Source organism: Anopheles stephensi, chromosome 3, assembly GCF_013141755.1.
Source record: "Anopheles stephensi strain Indian chromosome 3, UCI_ANSTEP_V1.0, whole genome shotgun sequence".
NCBI classification, from domain to species: domain Eukaryota; kingdom Metazoa; phylum Arthropoda; class Insecta; order Diptera; family Culicidae; genus Anopheles; species Anopheles stephensi.
The window spans coordinates 24,286,448-24,306,406 of NC_050203.1; the positions used below are offsets into that span (position 1 = coordinate 24,286,448).

At 43.0% G+C, this 19,959-nt stretch overlaps 1 protein-coding gene across 3 annotated transcripts in view; it reads right to left on the reverse strand.

The window, feature by feature from the left end:
- Positions 1-17,645, reverse strand: part of LOC118511351 — a 102,565-nt gene extending 84,920 nt beyond the window's left edge. For 2 of the 3 annotated variants that reach the window (XM_036054312.1, XM_036054310.1), the window contains exons 1-2: positions 17,599-17,645; positions 15,667-16,008 (exon numbers count right to left, since the gene is read on the reverse strand). The gene's annotated coding sequence lies outside the window, so the exon portion shown is untranslated. Of the gene's footprint in view, positions 1-15,666; positions 16,009-16,111; positions 16,137-17,598 lie in introns of those variants that run through there. The other variant, XM_036054311.1, reaches the window with a different exon arrangement.
- Positions 17,646-19,959: the final 2,314 nt, after the last annotated feature.

Below are 19,959 nucleotides of genomic sequence, written 5' to 3' on the forward strand. Positions count from 1 at the left end.
ATTCATAGACATTAAAAATGTAAAGAAATAATTGCATACTTTAAAGCGCTTTTAATTTAAACTATAATTCAGCTGAATTAGTTCGAAGGAAGCAATTTGTTCCTTCATTAATGCTTAAATTAAACCAAACTTATTCGAGCAAATTCATTCCAGTTGACTCTTTATGCCCGTCCCTCTAATAAATAGTGCTTAAATTACCTGGAAGACAACTTTTTTCTTGCCATTCCGTAACCAGGACAGGATTGTTTGGACCGACCAACCGATGTAGTACGATATTTTCTTAAACCATTTCCGAGATGTACTGGCATGCTGAGTAGTATATTATTTTCATGTTTTTCATCATACCATAATCAATTATCATAGGAATCAATTATACCAGCAAAGCGATACGATTTAATCAAACTCCCCCAACAAGAACATGCCAACCCATGGTTGGCCTTTGACGCAGAGCAAACTAAACCATTTGCCCTATCTGGTACGCTTCGGCATCGATATTCGAAATGAATAGTGGCAAATTTTGCACCCATGCACTATCGTACCGTGCACTGGCAATAAAAGAGTGAAATATTACCATTCATAACACATTGAGTGCTGATATCTGGCAGACTTCCGGTGCAACCTGCTTTAACGCTACTCCTTCCCTCCTTTTCATTTATTGTTTCACTCATGATCGAATTCCGACAGACAATCTACTGCTTGTTATGAAAGGGGAAATACGTATCGTTTGCCGCTGCACAAAAGTGGCATCATTCTCGTTTCACGTTGCTGCCGTTCAATCGTTCGGAAGCTTACAAGCGATCATCATCAGCTGCTCGTCGTACGCCCGGTACACTCGACTCGACTGCTCGACTACGAAGGAAAGTAATTCTCGTACGATATGCAATCGAGGTTGCTGTAGGATGCATGTGTCCGCTAGGAAGCAAAACTAAATCAAGATGCAATCATTTTTGGTGATGCCATTGTGTGGCAGTTTTCGAGCCACGTTTCCTTTCCATGGTTTTCCTGCATGAGTCTATTGACAATTGGAAGCATAAATGGGTATCTTTTCCTAGCAGCCTTTTTTGTCGGGGAAAGCTAAAGTTGTTCCCCTTCTTAAAACCGACAAGATGTTACCGATTATCGAGAATGATGCCAAAGAAACGGGAAGGAAAGGACGCAAAATACTGCTGCCAAGTGCGTTTCGTACGGTGCCATTCGGGAGGGCAATATCACATTGTTTTCCTTACTGCAGTGCCGCATGCAGTATGCATTTCATTATCATTTAGCCCATGATTGCATGTGGCAGAAAACGGTGAGTGGATGAGGGATAAATTCTAGCGAAAAGAGCACACATTGTAGCTGAAGCTAGAGTGCCGTGTGCCATGTAGTAAAAATCGCAATCCAGTTTGTTTTACATCGTACCCAATCGTACGAGAAATGGTGGTGCACAAATCCTACGCAGTGAACAGGATTTCTAGAAGCAATGAACGGCAAGCACTGTGCCCTAGGACAAACATGCTGCTAGTAATACACTATTTACATCCCGCAAGTGAACGATACAATCGAGAGAGGGCAGATTTTCCGCAAATGCCAAGCAAAATGCTTTGTTTGAACTTTTAATTGCCTTTTGCTGGGCCACATTCGGAGAACAACCGTCCTGGCTAAGACGAATCGGATCGGCAATAATCACAGATGCCATGGGGCATCAAAACACGAACAGACATACCTGGGAGATTTTAAGAGGAAAATTCAATTACATGCACCACAAAAGAAAGTCGCCAGCGTGTGTTTGCTTGCAGCATGTGTGCACAAAACCCTTCCCATTTTCATCCGCAAAACGGTGTGCACCAGCTGGCAAATGAATTTTTAGTGTAAATTGAGCTAAAATTGGAATTGTAATGTTGGGTAACAACCAAGATTTCAATGTCAACCACATTTTTTGGGTTGAGTTTTATGTTACTGTTAGCTCCACTACCAGCACACTATTCACTGTGAGATAGAGTGAACTCCGGCAGAACATTGCATGTAGGTTGCATAAAACCGTGAAACAAGTGGGTTAAATCTGCGATTTTATTTCCTTCACTCGAAATATTCTCCCATTTTGTACGTACGCGGATTTCCGGTGAAATTCATCGCCCGCGCTTTTACTGTCCTGTGGAATGCCACCATGGAGAGAGCGAGAGAGAGCGAAATAGCGAGTCCAAATGTGTCTACCAAATGTTTCAAAGCTGGAAACGTTTACGGGTGACATATGAGACATTTGCGAAATCCGTCCGAACCACCCAAAAGCCTCCGGGGGGCTTTATAGCAACGGTCGCAAACGTACGTACGGATTGGTCCGCTAGTCTGTCGCCATCAAGTGAGATGCAGAGAGAGAGAGAGAGAATGAGACACAGTAAGCCAAAAAAGGAAGCAAAGCAGCAACACAAAAAATCAAACAGGAAAAAGATAAAATGATTTTTGGGTGATTTTTTCTAGCCTTCGTCCGTTTTTTTGAAGTGGCAACCTGAAGTTAGCGAATACCACCGAGCAAAGGAAGACATTAAACAGGATACATATTTGTTCACATTTCGGTGCTCAACATGGTGGAAAATAAAAAGCTCAAAAGCGTTAGTGTGTGTGTGTGGTTTTTCTTGTCTCTTTTTCATTTTTTAGTAATCTAGATTCCGGATTCCATTTTTTAGGGGTGGTCCGGTGGCCGAGGCGACAGCGGCGCCGGTCTTCACACGGCAGGGCCGGGGTTCAAATCCCATTCAGACCGCCTCCCCGTACGAAAGGCTGACTACTTTTCTACGGGTAAAATTAAGTCACAGAAAGCCAGAAATGGCAGGCCGAGACCTCTCGAGGTTGTAGTGCCACAGAAGAAGAAGAAGAAGATTCAGAATAGCATTTTAACGTTTGTTTCGAGACCAGCAAAAAACAAGCTCAACTGTGAAAAGCACGTGTCGGTACATTCGGTTGCTAGGGACAGTGAAAATTGAAACGAATGCTTACACTCTCACGCGCACACACACACATACTAGTATTCAGCATAGAGCGAATGGAAAAAATGCGACATCCGACATCGCACGTACACAATCGCAAGATGTGCATTGAAGTAAAATTCAACACTAAACGGTAATGACACGCCGGCCGAGATGATGGGGAACAAAAGCGTGCCATTTTTAGCTACATTGCATCAGACAAATCAAATAAAGCATGAAGAAGTAGCAAATGTCCCGCTCTCTCTCTCTCCCTCTCTCTCTCTCTCTCTCTCTCTCTCTCTCTCTGTCCCCGGTTTCCATTGTGTTGCTTATCAGCTATTGAAACACTGGCACAAAATGGAGATGTATGCGGCGGCAACCCATCGGACCATTCGGCACAACAATACGCTCTCTACCGGGATCCCGGATCGGCAGAACAGAGCAATGCCGAACAGTAGGCCAGTAGTGGTTGTGCCACACACAAGAACCTCACAACATCCCATCCCCCGGACCTGATGTGGTTGAGCTACTGGGCGTCTCCATCGAGTTTACAGCGGCAGTGAGCGAGAAAAGGAAACAGGAAAACTGGTTGCTAACGATGGCCTGCTGAGAATACGGCTCCACGCTCGGAAAACGTTCGCTCAGAGTGCACGCGCCTGATATTCGAACTTTGATTTGATGTGAATGTGCAAGCGCAAACGAATGCACACGGAACGAACGGAACAAGCTTAAAATGGAATCAGAAAAAAAACTAGCATCTTATGCATCTGCACCGCATTGCATAAACACGAACGGCGACCGAAATGTGAAGAGCGCGCGCTTCACTGTGGCACGTGGGTTCCCACTCCAGCATCAGAAACGCCAGCGAGAAGAAATGGGCTAAATCTAGATGAGATGACAGCAAAACAGCAGCACCGAGCAGCAGCTAAAGAGACAGCAGAACTGTTGACATGCTCGTGCTGGTATGGAGTGTGTATGTGTGTGTCTATGTGTGTGTTGTTTTATTCTGCTGCAGGCAGCATACGGATGCTGGAATAAATGGCCAAGCAAATTGACTTTATTATCGTATTCGCGAGATCACTTCCGGGAAGCTTTGCACGGTGGAATGCGTCCATGATTTCTTGTGGGAATATTCCAATGCAATGGCTGCTGCTGCTCTGGGCATAAATTGAAATGCAGGGATAAAGGAAGATGTTGTGTTCTGTTGTATTTGCTACGATGTTTCTGAATTTATTGTTGATAATAATATCGTTGATCAATAAGCTTTTTGATATTTTATTTCGACTAGAATTTAAACTCAGAATAAAGCTTTACTTCGTCATGAATGATTTTTTTAATATAAACAAAACAATTCCTTGAGATATCATCAAAATGAGTGAGGCCCCACGCGTATAAAAATTTTACCATTCAAACATGTAAACACGTGTGCCTTTTACGATTCACCTCAATGCATTCAATCCAAAAGGTATGCACAACCATGTTTCCTGCCCGAGGTCTGTACCGACCACAAAGATCTCACTTGCTCAAAGCCACGTTACAGGGCATGGCATCTAATCTACCTGATGCGTCCGACATGCAACGACCAATGTTGGATGTTTGATGCGATCTCGAGCTATCATACGCAGCCGATGAGAGTAGACAGATAGTAAGATAGACCCCAGAACTTCTCGGGGTGCAAAGAGAAGGCAAATTATTTACCCCTAAGCATTCAACCCTCAGTTCTGTCCGAACTGAGCAATGTTTCTTCGCCCGAGGCAAGAGGCAAGATGTTTACGTCAAGTGGTAACAATAACAGCGGTACATGGTACGTGTGCGAGATCAAAGACGGATGCGTGGATGCTCGTGCTGCTGACGAAAAATTTGTTAAAAATATTGTATCTCCCTTTTCTTAGTAAGGAAAAGGCAAATAAGGACATGTCCTGTTTACCACGTAGGCATATGTGTTCAAGAGAAACTAGTTGGATATGGTAACAAAACAGCCATGTCTAGCTTTTTGTCCCTTTGCTAGATTACATCGGTGTACTTGTGATGGAGAAGCGTACGAATGCTGTGGAGGTAAGCGCTTTCTTGTTAAGTTGAGGTGAACGTTCAAGCTCAATTGTAACCCACTTCTATTTCCTAGATTTAATAGAATGTGGAACGCAAAGCTCTTGCTTGAATCCCTAGAATTTAATCACGAAATTAATTTTTCATTCCACTTTTTTCTACAACACAAGAACACCTTTAAAGCTGTTCCTTGCTACCTCCTGAATAGAGCCCAACCTCCACACCAGCTCATCCAAAGCTCATTTTCATATTCAAACTGTCGAACAACGGTAACAGGACGATTTTGTCTGAGACGACCCTACTCACAAAATTTGACACAGTGCTTCAAAGCTGTCTTTAACCTGCATTCTCAACCGACCGTTTCCCGCACGGATACGGTTTGAACGATGGCTCACCCAAAGTGAAAGAAATCCCATTCTAAGCGCATTACCCCGGGGAGGAGTGTAAAAAACCCACCATTCTCCACCCTATTAACTCTAAGATCAACCCACCAGACCGCCAAGCACGATCGTCTTACCAGTCAAAGATTCATCTTTCCCGTGCATCTTGGCAGCTAGGGTCCCTATTATTTGTGCCCCGTTTATAACTGTCCGCAACAAAATGGATCTCATTACTTATGTAGGTAATTCCGCTGAGTACCTCCGGTTTTTGCCGGAAACAAAATGCTTAACTGAGTTTATTGCCATCCTACCCTCGGTCCGGAACCGGTGGCTGGAACTGATCTGGTTGCGATACGGCACTGCTTCTGATTTTGGGAGCTGTTGCTTGCTTTCGGGTTTTTGATTCTGGAACAACCGACAAGCTGTTCCCAGGGTTGCATCTCGCAGGCGTGCTTGCATCGGAAACCCCCCCTTCCCAAACCGGATAGAAAGGTAACATAAACTTCCATTGTTTATAAGATGTAGCAAAAGTAGAAGTCTTTTGAATCCGAAAGCCAAATTGCTTGGTTGAAGAGCGTTTTCCACGCCATTCGGGAGCTGGCTGCACGCGCTATCTCCTTGCAAGTGTATAAGTTCGATAGTTTATGCCCCGGAAACATTCTTACTCATCCGATCTCAGTTTGGAGTTTGCAGTTATTCGACCGACAGAAGCTTACTTTGAAATGGATGCATTGTGGAGCAGAGTTCAACAGTGTGCATATTGTGTGTAAAATATTACCAAGAAAATAGAGCACGGTAATTTAGAACGAATTTATCGACTAAAAGCGTGCTAGTTATTTTGAGGTTTTTAATTAAGTACGTAACTGCAGCTGACTTGCGATATTCAAAAACATCTCCCACGTAACGTTCGTCTTGTTTTGCTGTGAAAAACTCGTTTCATGTGTGGATGAATCAAGTGGAAATGTTGTCGATGAATCGCACAACTTGCAGCCAACTATTTATGGGTAAACAAGACGTTCCAAGATTTAATTGGCTAAAGATAGAAAATGGTTCTAACTTCTAGCACGGAGAATTTCTTTGAAGTACTGTTGTATTTTCATTTGATGTTTGCTATGTTCATCGCAGAAACTTCAAACGCTTCCTTCTCTCCTTTTCCCTTTCTCTCTCTCTCTCACTCTCTCTCTCTCTCTCTCTTTCTTTCTCTCTTTCTATGCTTGGTCTAAGGACCTCTTTAAGTCATATGAAAATAAACATTTCCGGCTAATCTATATTTTGCCTATTTTGTTTATTCTTGTACTTCTCCATCCAGTCTGTATGACTAGTCTTCCATTTTCTCTCCTTATTTATTTATTTATCTAGATATTAAAAGCATGTGTTGTCTATGCCTTAGAGTTCTTGAATCGTTTTTTAAACAATTTCATTACTTGACCTTTCCATTCTACCTTCACCTAAGCTGCTCTTTATTTTACAAGAACTGCCGACCCGTACAGCTTAAAACTATGATTTACAATAATGTGTAGACACGTCCTTCCCAGAACCATGCAAGGGCGCCTTACCACGCGTGTGTGTGTGCTAAGGTGTGTCTAAGGCGGCGTAATAATATTCTATCATAAAGAGGAAAAGACACGACGGTCTTCTAACAAAAATCGCCTAACGAGGGTCCGAATCCGTAGCTATCTCGGTTACTATGGCCTTTTTTATGTAACCGAACTTTGGCTTTGCCTCAAGTATGAAATGTTTTTACAAGATTATTCCGAATTAATGAATACTGACAATAATCCCACCCTTATTTGCGATAAAAATATGTCCTTCTCACATTGTTTTACTGCTTTATTATTTTTAGCGCTCATACCAATTTTTACTTTCTTCTTGATAAACATTAGCTTTTCAGTTGTATGTTGCAAGGTTCAATTTGGGAAAATTCATTTCACCTTTCTTTTCAAATTTTATTTTATGATAATCTCTACTTGTGGTATACTAACTCTGTCCATCGATAACTAGTTGAAAATATAGTAGCAGAAACTACGAATCAGAAACCCATTATGACGGAGATTTGTCTAACAAAACAATAAACAAATAAAATCAATGCAATGAAATGCATCCTCCAAAAAATCCACCATAATAAAAAAATGTTCTATTTGCGTTGTATCACTAGCAAACCCTTTGGTCCTATTCATGGAATAAAAGCTCATGCCACCCTTACCGAAGCAAACATGTAGCCATACAAAAAAGATACACCATCGTCAGGCGGCACTTTTTGCGGATGTGTTGCGTACGTGTGCGGTGCAAGCGTGTGCGATTAAGGAAGAGAACGAGCGTGGCATGTGTGAATCAATTTCTCCGGTGTGGTTTTTAATCCAATATAAGCATTCGGCGAGGCACGCGTTGCCAGGAGAACGGCTTTGAGGCGTACGGTTCATAATTTATCCGATTTACACCAAAACATCCACAGGGATAGTGGCCGATCACCACCACCACCACTACCGTTCACACCTCTAGGTAAGCCGCAGCATCACACACACACACACGCAACAGTACTACTCATTTCATTAAAATTCAAACAGATTACGGCATCCCAAAAGTGATCAGGCGTAGCGCGTCGACACGAATGTCAAGCAAATGGGGGGGAGAGTAGGGAAAGGTGGGAAGGATGGTGACCTTCCCCAAATCGTAGGCACACCAAACATGAGCGTGACGGCGATGCCAGACAATGAGGAAAGTTTTGGCCTTACATGGCCTAACTCGTTCCGACAGGCGCGTGCTGTGGCAGCCTTTCCAACAGCCAAGACAGCAACGTGACTCACATGGCAAGCGGTTTTCTGCCTTCCTACCTCCACAAGCCTCAACGAGCGAAATATGTTGCGCACCGGTTATCCTTTCGACACTTCAACGTTTCGTATCACGGTCACCGAGAAACTTCCAACCGAAAGCTCAGTGCTCCGTAAACGAATCAAAAAAAGAAGGTCCAAAACTAACATCCCATGAGGTGTGGGTGAAGCGCGTACGTGTGTGTGTTTGTGTTGCGAGGAAAGTGACGCCTATTCTAATGGAAGCTCCCGATAAGAGCAGATCTGCCTGGGATCGGTAGGCCAACTTTGTCATTGAAGATGGATGGGTAAATGAAGAAAAGATGGAAGAAGATACTGGCATCCAGCCCAGCAGAAACTTGTGGTTAACCCCGACAGTCTTGCGTGTGTGTGTGTGTGTGACTGAATCCAGGCGCTACACTTTGTCACGAATTGCACGTCCACACGCACGTGTACGAGACCGGGCAGGGCGATGATGCTTAAGAAGTTGCGACAGAGTTTCCTTTCTTTGGCGGCCCTGTCAATGCTGGTGAATCTGCGAGATGCTTTCCCCCGTGCCAAGATAATCCAAAGCGAATGTACGTCGAAGGACATTGCTCCGATATGGTTCGAGTGGCCCCACATAGTAACGCGCTCCACTTGACTTCCCGTCCCAGATAGTGCCAGCGAGACATACCCGTTCGATGGTGGGGGAAGACCATTGAAGAGATCACAGAAATCACGGATCATCAGGATACGGTCGCGTGCACAGCAAACTAATAAATTGCATACTTGAGCCGTGAGCGGATAAGCTCGGTTCGTGCCTGTGGCCGAACGGAACGGCACGGAAACTGTCAACAGCTTCTTCCACCGTTCAGCAAATGCTTTACGGATTGTGTGCTCTCCTCAGGACAGAGTGCGAGAGAGTTGGGTAAGGCTGGCTGGACATACTTACGACCACGACAAAATTATGAAATCGTTAAACTAAATTAAAGTTACGACCGCTCGTCATAACTGGCCACTTAAAAGTTGTGATAAAGCACCGTAAAGTAGGACGAAAGATGAGTACCCACTAATACCGCTGAATGGCGGCTAGGCGCCGAAGCTGGGAATGGTATCGAAGAAGGGTCGGGGTCTCAGGTGTATCGTAAAGCCGTGGCAAACGTTCGCTCACCCGCCGACGAAAGTAACGTTGATGAATGTTTGCCAGTAAGAGAAGGACACTGCAGAATATCCGACCACACTCCACACATAGCGCGGGCCACACAAAATCATTTACCTTTTTAATGGCGGACAAGATAGAACGTATGGTTTTCCGCTCAAGTTTCGCCTTCACTACGAAATGAAAAGCTCGTACGATGTCATCATCGTAATCTTCAGTCGCGCACGGTGAAATGAAAGTCATTAAAGTTGGTCCAGCTTGGGCGCGTGGCGTGGGATCCGGGGAAAAGACGGAGCGCGGAAGGGGTTAAGCGGGATAGGTATGGGATTTCAGCTGGGCCAACAGTCCGTACATTGTCGGTTTTAATGAAAAATGTATTATCATGCCCGTGGTTCCCGGCTCTGGCACAGTGCTTTTATGTGCGGCGAGGTGAGTTTAGTGACATAAGCGGTTACTGCCCGGTGCAAAATAACATGCAATGGCGGCATACTAATTCAGTTGGAAGGGAGGGTTTGCGCGGAAGGGATTAAAATGGGGTCAGAGATTTTTACGACCACAAAAGAGCGAACTACAGTTGGAATGTAGGGAGGGGGGGAAGGGGGAGGAATTTGTTGTAGTGCTATGCTTTTGAAATTTTAATGCCGAAGTGCACCGCTGTACTGTGACTTGGATAGATAACTGATCGTAAAAGTAAGTCATAGCGACTGGTACCGAGCAACCATTTTGATTCGTCGTCCAACGGTAATCCTCGGCACTCGAGGAAAAAATCTCGCTAGCTGCTTCCTGGGGATAGTTGTAAATGGCTTACAGGACAGTTGATAAAAGTTTTGCGGAAACTGTGCTCAAACCGTGCTGCTGCTTTGCGCTGTTCAGCGAATATTACTGCCTTTGAATAACTTTCGGTTACTAAGGAGTTTTGGTGGCGATCCGTACCGAGTCTTTCCCGTAAATAATAAGACGTTGTGTTGAGTAGGTAAGAAGCGTCTTGTGATGAGGTAAATTCTTTGGAAAACGATAGTGAATTTCGCCGCTAGCTAAGCGATCACTCCAAGCTATTGAATTTATTTCGAATTTGAGGCCATTTGTGTAAAACTTGATGTTGTGGATGTTTGAAGTGAAAGGTAATGCTTTAAGTTGTAGCATCGTGTCTAGGTAGAACGAAGTGACAGGTTTCAAATCTCGAAAGAGGAGCATGCAGCCGTACACAGGGTTAACTATCTAGCTATGGAGTCAAAATAGCCAGAAAAGGCAGGCCAAGATCTCTAGACGTCATAAGCTCTTCATTGAGATAGTATTGGTAAACATTAGAAGCGCTGTCACTGTAGGTAGGCCGATGACAAATATAGTGCCGATTGCTATCGATCTTCACACGACATGACCTGGTATCGACTCCCGTCCAGACCGTCTCACAATTCGATGGATCCTCAGGCAGCTCAAGACAAGGAACAGATGGTAAACATTTGAATAGAGCAACGGAACGCTCTCTTTTCAGCTATCTGATGTGGTTCATTACTGACCTAGGTGCTAGTACATGAAGTTGACGAGGTTTTGGCCTGTCATTTATGATCCCATTAACTTAACTAGTCAGGTCTAGTTAACTTGCAAAAACAAGGTCTTGGTGTGTTATTTTTGACCATCTTGTCTTAATTAATCAGTAACTTGGATAATCAGTACTGAGACCTAGGGTTCAATTTAGATGAGATCCGATAGCGGTCCTTCCACGGGTAAAATCATCAACGCTGCCACCCAGCCAGTCTAAAAAAATAAAACTTAACATATTTCATCATTTTACTTTACATTTTTACCATCAAATTCCCACATTGATATTATTTTGACAAAATTTTAACATGTACGATTACAACCATTTTGCTTAAATGGCCGCCCTACATACTTCCCATTCTACTCGTAACCCATTTGTTTTGAAAGATTCATTTAATGCGATTACTTCTAAAGCTGCAGCACAAACCAAAGTAAAAGCAATCTCAATCCTAATGCATTTGGCACTTTCCATTACAGAAAAAAAAGAAGCACACGTCAGGCACCTGGCTTTAAGCGGTTGCTGCTCAATGCTTATCCGCGTTCCCTCCTAGCTCCCCCCGAAACGCTCGCTTCCCCACCCGGTGCTTTGTAAGCCATGTTTGCCAAAAACTTTCAGCATGAGCGCAAATTTGAATATTGCGTGACTTTCGACTATGTTGTTCGTGGCACTTTACCGGAACGGTCGCGGTTCGTTTGATTGAACGCCGGCGGTAGCTACTTTCGCCCGCCATTCCTTCTTCCACCGGGATCCCATGTCCCACGAATCATGTCCCGAGCCTTCTGCGTGTGTGTGTGTGTGAGAGAGATTGTTTTTTTTTTGTTTTGTTTTATATCCTATCCCGCTGGTGGCAGGGGATTCCCCGGGGGTAAATCTTCCAGCCAATACCAACGATACCCGATAGGCCCCCGGTAGGCTTACGCTTGTCGACTTACACGCAGGCTTTCAACGGTGGTGGAACGGTTGGTAGCAAATCATTCACATCACTAAATTAGTCATGTTTATTAATGCGGCTTATGAATATGCTGAGCTGTTAATGCGCTTGTACGTACTGTGTGGGTTTGTAAAATCAGCCGGCGCTTTCACTAATGGAATATGAGTGTAAGAGGAATCGAATGCAAATGCATTATGCTGGGGAAAATTGTGTGTGCTGTGAAAATTTTTCGAAGCTCCATTTAAATGGTGTTACATTCGATTTGCAATTAAAACAAACATGCAATGCACTTTCTGGCAGGAAGTTAGTAGAAAAGAACAAATATTTAATTGTGATTTTGCAGATATCGCTATTTTCATTAATCAATCGTTCGTTCAATGACGGTGGTACGTTGATAACAAATTTAATTGCTTTTCGACTGTTTTTTCATTTATTAAACCATTGCGATGTTGTCATTTTTTAAATCCTTACAACATTCCGGCGTACCACTGATGGAATCCAATTCAATTGTAAATAATTAAAGTAATGGAGTTTAATCGATTATCCATTACTTAAAGTATGAGTAATGCTACAGTGGGATAAAATGCCAAACTGTGGTCAAAAAAGATTTTTAGTGTGTAATTTTGAAAATATTATGTGATTTATTGCTCGAGTTCTCCAATAAAGTATTATATTTTAAGATTCGTAAGGTTTTTTTTTTTGTATGAGCATATTTGCGGTTTGAGTTTTTTAATTTTTTTTTTTAATACAAATCAAAATCAGGTTTGATTTAGTAAATTGAAATGTTATCCTGCTTCTTGGACAATTCACGCACAGCAAAAACATTTCTTAATTTGTTATGTTTCTATAATTTAATGTTTTGCATCAATCCTTTGACTGAATCCTAAAGCCCTTCATGCTACAGCTTACCAAGAAGCACAAGAGCCAGCCATCTTCCATGAACTTAAACGAATTACCCTACTGAAACTTCTCGTACACAGCAGATCTGCAACGTGTCAAATCTAAAGAACAGAGTGTGAAACATGTAAATTTACAAGGTTATCTCCACCCAGCACAGAATGCAAACTGCATCATCACTGTGATCCTTCGGGATGGGTCCTGATAGATGGGTTCAAGCTCCGAGGGCACACTTTGCACAGCGAACGGCAAGAAAACGGACGTACGTTTGGAAATAATCTCCCAAATCACTCAACTCACTCACTTCCAGAGAAATAGATAGACGTTTCTCGAGTGGCGCCTGCATGCCACTTCAAGGATTAGATTTACGTTTCGAAAACACACACAATTCCGAACCAAATTCGATATCATCCCACTGAGCTTAGCCCTCTGTGCCAAATATGGCACCATGCATATCTCGGTTCGGTGAAAGGCAAATCAGTTTATCCCTAAGACTATGAGGAATCACTGCGCATTGTTTTCACTACGTAGTGCAGCTACTGATTGCTACGGGATTTCGGTGTTTCGATGGGCAAGCTACTTAATGCTTCGGGCACACTTCAATTATGAGTCTATCGAGTATTTTGGATTTCTATTTCCAGAGTACGAGCATCGGGCAAATCCTTATCACAATTGCAAAATCTCTCCACAAATGGAACCGACAGCAGAACACTTTTCACTCATCCCTCACAAGATTAGCAAAGACAGAGAAAAAACCCCGGTAGTGAAATCCAAATCCCTCTCTGCAAAGCACCGTAAGTGCATCTCGGGAAACGAAACGACTTTCTGTGCGAAACCCGAAACTTTATCAGCTTCTGTTTCGACGGGTGCATCGGTTTCTGTTGCGGATGGCACGCATTTACAAAATACGAAATATTCTTCAACTCCTTACCGGGTTCTTCGGTAAGGTACGGTGGAAAACGTTCAACAAAGCGCCCCCCCCAGGGGGATGTGAACAAACTTTTGCGGCTGCGGTTTTCCACGGAACTTATAGGGCACGGCACAAAAACGCAGGAAATGAAATGTAAGCTGCCGCTCAACTACACCAAACAATGGGGAAAAACAATGCAACAACCACCGAAACGCTGCCAAAAAGGTAATGCTACTTCGGGCGACTAAAGTTACGACAGGCGGTTGCAACTTTCGCAACAGACTTCCCACTATGCAACCCCAAAGGGGATGATAGCTGTTGCCGATCTTGCTCTCTCTATTCATTCGGCCAGCCACTTCATTGGAGCCGCAGGCCGGAAGTGTAATGAATAATAGTGCATTGTGTGAAGGTGAGTAATTGTATTATTCATCAATCATACTAGCTCACCTGAATACAGTTTGGATGGAGCATTGATACACTTGCTGACTTTTCATTTTACATTTTCAAGTAGGTCGTTGCTGATTTATGGTTTAAATTAAATTTTCAAACGTATCACCTAGTTAAACTTTTAGATGCAAATGCTGCCTATTTATAGCTTCGAAAAGGGATAACGAGAGCCGATAAAAACGTATTCCCCCCCGTGTGCTCGATTTATTGTAGGTCATAAAGTTTCTCGACTCTCTTCTCCCAACCACGCTGCCTATCCCTCGAATCGATACATTTATCACACCACTTAACTAGCTTATCGGTGAACAAATAATCATAAACTGTCACCATCGTTTCACCGTGCTCGATTATGTTTTTTTCCCATCAATTCCACGCGCGCAAGACACAGGTGTTTGGATGGTGTTTAGTGTCAACACAATATACTGCGCCCCGTTTATGGCACACGCTGGCTTGCTTTAATGAGCAAACAGTGGACCACTGCTAGCGATAGGAATCACCGAATGGATCACGCTCACACAGAAAATAAAAACATTAAATGATCATTTTATGCAGCAAAACAAAGCAGAAACCTCCGCATCATAAAAGCCTGACTCGCTGCTCGGCGGGTCCGTAAAATACGTGAGATAATATAAATCAAGTGTATCGTTTAATTACGATTTGTTTGCGCAAATCCACTAAAACCCGGACTAGTAACACCTGGGTGCCGAAGATGTTTTGTGCAAAATAAAAAAAAACAAGGCAGATGTAGGTGTGGAGATTATTATTCATTTAGCAATACCATATGCGCTGGGAAGGATATTCGACACTCACAAAAAACACGGACACAAACACACACATTCTAAAAGCTCCTCAACGAGCTGAATCACCTAGCTCAGATATAAAATAACAGCAACATAGTGTTACAATGTAAGGCCACCCGGCAAGCATTCCCAATAGATTTTTCCAACAGCAATCTGCCGGATTTGGTTTGAAAATTGAGCATTCATTTGAGCTCGGGTTTTGTTTTTTTTTATTGCTACTCGCCCGCATATTCCGTTCTATTTCAATTTGTGAGACTGTTTTTGTAAGTGTGTGTGTGTGCTGCACGGGCATAATCCGTAGCACAAATTTATGGCCACTTGCAGGCGGACCGTAATGTACGTAATGCCCAGACCGGCCAACCATTTCTGGTATCTTCTATTTATTGCTCTCAGGTGCGTTTTGTCCGAATCCTCCGGCCCATAGTGTCGGTGTATGTGTGTGTGGGCGCCCAGGAACCAGCACGAAGGTTTGCCAGGTTTGCCAGTAAATATTTAACGATCTCTCCTGGGCTGGAAGAAACCAAAAAACAAGAGGAAAAGCAAAATCGTCCAGCGATCGACAGAAGCTGCTGAAGGTACTGAAAATGAGAGCTTATGATTGTGCACGCGAGGAACGCACGGAGAGGATCCATTTTCAAGCAACAAAAGCACATAAAGACGCAACACAAACATTCGTGGCTCAGTCGCTATGTGACGGGGACGACGGTGAATTGAATAAGATGGAAGTAAAATTTAAAAACGCAAGACAGTGGAAAACTTCATGAAACAAAACAAAAAACCCGACGAGATGATTCGGATACCCTTGGTTCGTTTAACTTCACTTACATTACGCATCCGGATGAAGCGACAGGGGTCGATAAACACTGGCAGCTGGCGGTAGCAGCGTTACGGCGACGTTAACAGCTTTTGCATGTCACTTGTTTGATTAACCATCAGCAAACCACCATTGCACGAGCCGTGCGGTATGTTGCGCTTCGTTGTTAGATGCTTTTATTACTTCGTACAGCACTCGTTTACCACATTCAAGACGAGGAAGGGGGAAATAATGTACGTTGGATCGATGTTGGAGGTCTATTGTTTTGAGGGACTTTTTTAAGGTTGTTATTTGAAAAGGTTTCACTTTGTACTTGTTATACTTTAGTTTGCACTTTACTGGTGAAAGGGTCACTGCAAGAGAAGCCAAGATTTTGTTTAATTTAAATACACTTGCAGCCTTTTTTAATGATGGATCCTGGTCACGGCACCACAACACTCTTCCACTTCCACTCACTCTATGTTCCCTTCTACAGCATTATCCTAACTTTACAAATCCGACCAATGCTACATTCACTTATCTACACGAACCAGCTGTTCGGAGGGAAACGCTACTGACGCAAATAGACGCCGAGCAAAACCGGCCCGAAACTATATTTCATCGCCTTATCCCATCACTCATAAGGGATCAGAATTAAATTATATTTCCTTTGCTCCGTGCCTGCCGTCCCGTTTACACCGGACGCGAACTTTAAGACCGTTCGCTATGCTGCTGCCATAATAAAACTAAAAGCGAACGTCAAACAACAACAGCAACGAAAAACCACCCAAAACACCCCACACGGACTGATGGGCTGATAGATGATTCAATTTGCAATGCACCGCGCACTGGGCGTCTCCACCGAGGAGCATCCTAGCGCGGCGCACTGAGAAACACTGAAATAAAATCAAATTCTACTCTATCCGACACGGTGCAGCGTGGTTATGGTAGGGACGTGCAAACATTTCGTTTCCCGTTTCCTCCCCCTTCCAGCTACCCCCTACCCTACCTCCTACCCACCATGCCCCGGCGATGTAATAAGACTTGGTACACAATGGAAAACGATTTTCAATGGGGCGCGCTGTGGAAAAAATGGGGAAGAAAAATCTAATCTTCACAAACCATCCGATCGTAAAAGGTCGTAAGTCGTCACCAGTACTACCGAGCGCATATATATACACACACACACACAAACACTTGTTACATTCACACATACACTCTCTCGCTCGTTCACACAAACAATAGAGCACGCCCAACGCTTTGGTGACGGCCAAACACACGCGCGGAACTTTTTGCTTTGCCGCTCAGCTTTTTTCCGCTACCAGGATATTCAACAATTCGAGAGGATATTGTACCCACCACAGCCACACACACACACACACATACACACTTATACACTTGGATGCGTTTGAATGTGAACTTCATTTGTCCCTTCGTTACCCACGATGGGGACATTGTGCACATTCAACACTTTCTATGCCGGTCGTCTCAATAATCATGCAGCCCTTTTTGCCGGAGGTTTTTTTTCTTTTCTATTTTTTTCTGCCTGCTTCCTTTCCCGAGGATTGGTGAGGCTAAATCGATTGATTTGCTCGTCCTTGGGTAAATAGGCAGTCCCGCTCTTCACCACCGGGGAGCAAACTGTCACAGGGATCACGCTAAATCAACACCACTCTCACTCACTTAGTAATGATAGATTTTCACCATCGCTTCCTGCTCACTTGTCGGCAAGCCGTATGCGGGTCGGTCGAACCGAGCGTTTGTTACATATTCCGATCATCGAGATAGCAAATAGTGGCGCCGTTACAGAAAAAGCACAATTTTCCTCAAAAATTCTCTTTTACATCCGCTTTACAGCTACGAAATAAATCTTTCCCGACCCCGAAACCCCCCGTGAGCTTTAAACAGTGTGCGAGCAAATGCTTGCAGTAACGGAATTGATTGTATTTTTTCACCCTCTTTACCGGAAAAGAACACTGCCGGTCGCGATCACGTCCTAGCGTGCCGAGATTCACCGAGATACTGAACCGTGCGGCGTGTACCATCCGGATGCGAAGCATCCCTGCTCGGATGCTTTAAAGCTTCACCCGAAGCGATATCCTTCGCGTGAGTTACCAACGCACCAATGGTAACGCTTTGTAACGCTTCCGAACGGCGAGCACGTGTCGCCACTCAGCCCGAATGAGTGACGGCTGCACGCGGTGTGCTTTTGCTATTTTTATCACTCCCAGTCAGGTTTTTGGGGTAGAAGGGACCCCTTTTTTACGGGGGACCCACAATACAATTGGAAGGTGAGCGGTTACAATGAGTGGCTGCGAAAGAAAGTGTAAGTGAAACAGCTGTGCTGGGAATGGAGTTCTCGCTGCCATTTGTTTGTAGAGGGTTTGCATTAACGATGCCGCCCTTACATTGAGCTCTGGAAGAATCGCGGAAGAGTCGCGAAAGCGAATAAACAAACAAACACTCATGAATGGAGTTGATGTCCGGCGCAATCGTGCAGTAAATACACATTAAACCATACTCATGATTAACCAAATTTGTGACGAATGGGTGACGGCTGTTCATGTTTAGTATTCCATTAATATACGCAAAAATAGGAAGGAAAACCCAATTTTTCTCTTCAGCGCAAGAAAAGGAAGTAACAAAATCATCCTGAAACGTTAAATCAAGCACCAAAGACCCGTTACCATCAATCCGTTCCGCGGTCACCAGACAAGTCAGTCGATCGTTAATTTGCTTCATTAAGCTTTACGCTTTGTTACTGCATATTTACACAGCCACCAGCAGCACCACCGGTTTAATGCTCGGTACCGATGGTAGCGCTCGTTGGTTTTAATGCAAAGATTTACTACCTCTCGATCAATAAAATATGTTTACTATGCTGCAACTTCCGAATAAGACCGGTCGCGTCGTAAAGGGGCGCAAATTGTCGGATCCGTCTGCATCCTTAATGAGACAATTGGTGGATGTAGGTCAGAAAATGTAATGCTGGATGGAGTTTTTCGGTGACGCTAGAGTGTTCTTAAATTTTTAGTAAAATTTAATTTAAAGTTAATCGTAAAGGAGTCAGGATTGGTGCTGTGGTTGAAGATATTTTTGAATATGCCTAAAGTTATGCTATTCTTTGGACGTTTGGGAACGTTACCATTAAGGGCACTGGTAGTCGTCGTTTTCGTGTATTAAGAATTGCAAAGCTCCTGTAAGATTTCAAAACAGATGTGTAATTCGTATCCTACATGTTTTGTGCACAAATTTCAAAATAAAGTTCAATTTAGTATTCTCTCAGTTGATATAAAACACATCAATTTAATATAAAACACACAGAATATGATCCAACTCAGCATACTCAGAGTCCTGTTTGTCCAGTATTCAAAACTTAGGGATCATAATGATTAATGGATCTTAAGAATGAAGTCATACTTGCCTTTATTTCGCAGTCTTTCTTTCTATTCATGTACTCATCACTCGGCTGGAATGCCACTAGTTATAATTTATAACCTCAATTTTCAATTTTTCCTCTATAGCTAAAAACTATTACAAAAAAGTTAGTTTCTCTATTTAAATTACATGAACTGTTTTTCACTTATATTATCAGGTCTTCGTGGAAAAAAAATTGAGGATACAATCACATTTACTTCTTTTGAAAAGAGTTTTTTTCATTTTATAAATAATGCTGGAAAGTCTACAGCATGCTCCTCAATATTTCTTGATATATCGTGATACTAAATTGTTCTTTCTTATTTAATTACATTACATTATTATGCTTTTAATAAAAAAAACCCCTAGAATTAGTAAAAAAATACAAAAAAGAGGAAAAGCGACTACGCAATATGTGATTTGATAGATAATGATGTACATCTTTGGTTCGTTTCATTCACACGTCTAGTGAAAGAAAAATGACGAGAGACATAGGTTTATATAGTCTACATACCAGCGTTACAGTTGTACCGCTTATTGTACTAAAGCATGAAAAACTGAGAAAAATCACGAAAATTCAGTTCTTAAAATGTTACCTTAAAACAGCGGTAGTGGCTTTTGCTGCTTAGAAAACCTGGAAAGAAATCATTTCTGTCAAACGCCTAAATTTATACTATACTTTGTACAACGTGATAAATAGGCTAAATTTAAAACCGTTTTCACCTTGCAGTATGCATTTTAGGAAGACGTTTTAATCCAGGCTATACATTCTCAGAATAGCCCACAAATGCGCTTCTACCAAACAAAGGTTTTCATTTTACTTAACCTTCCCAATACTCATCAGCATCAACTACTCCGCTGCTTCATCGCACTCGCTGTACAGCCAATCTATTCCACTGCGATACCCA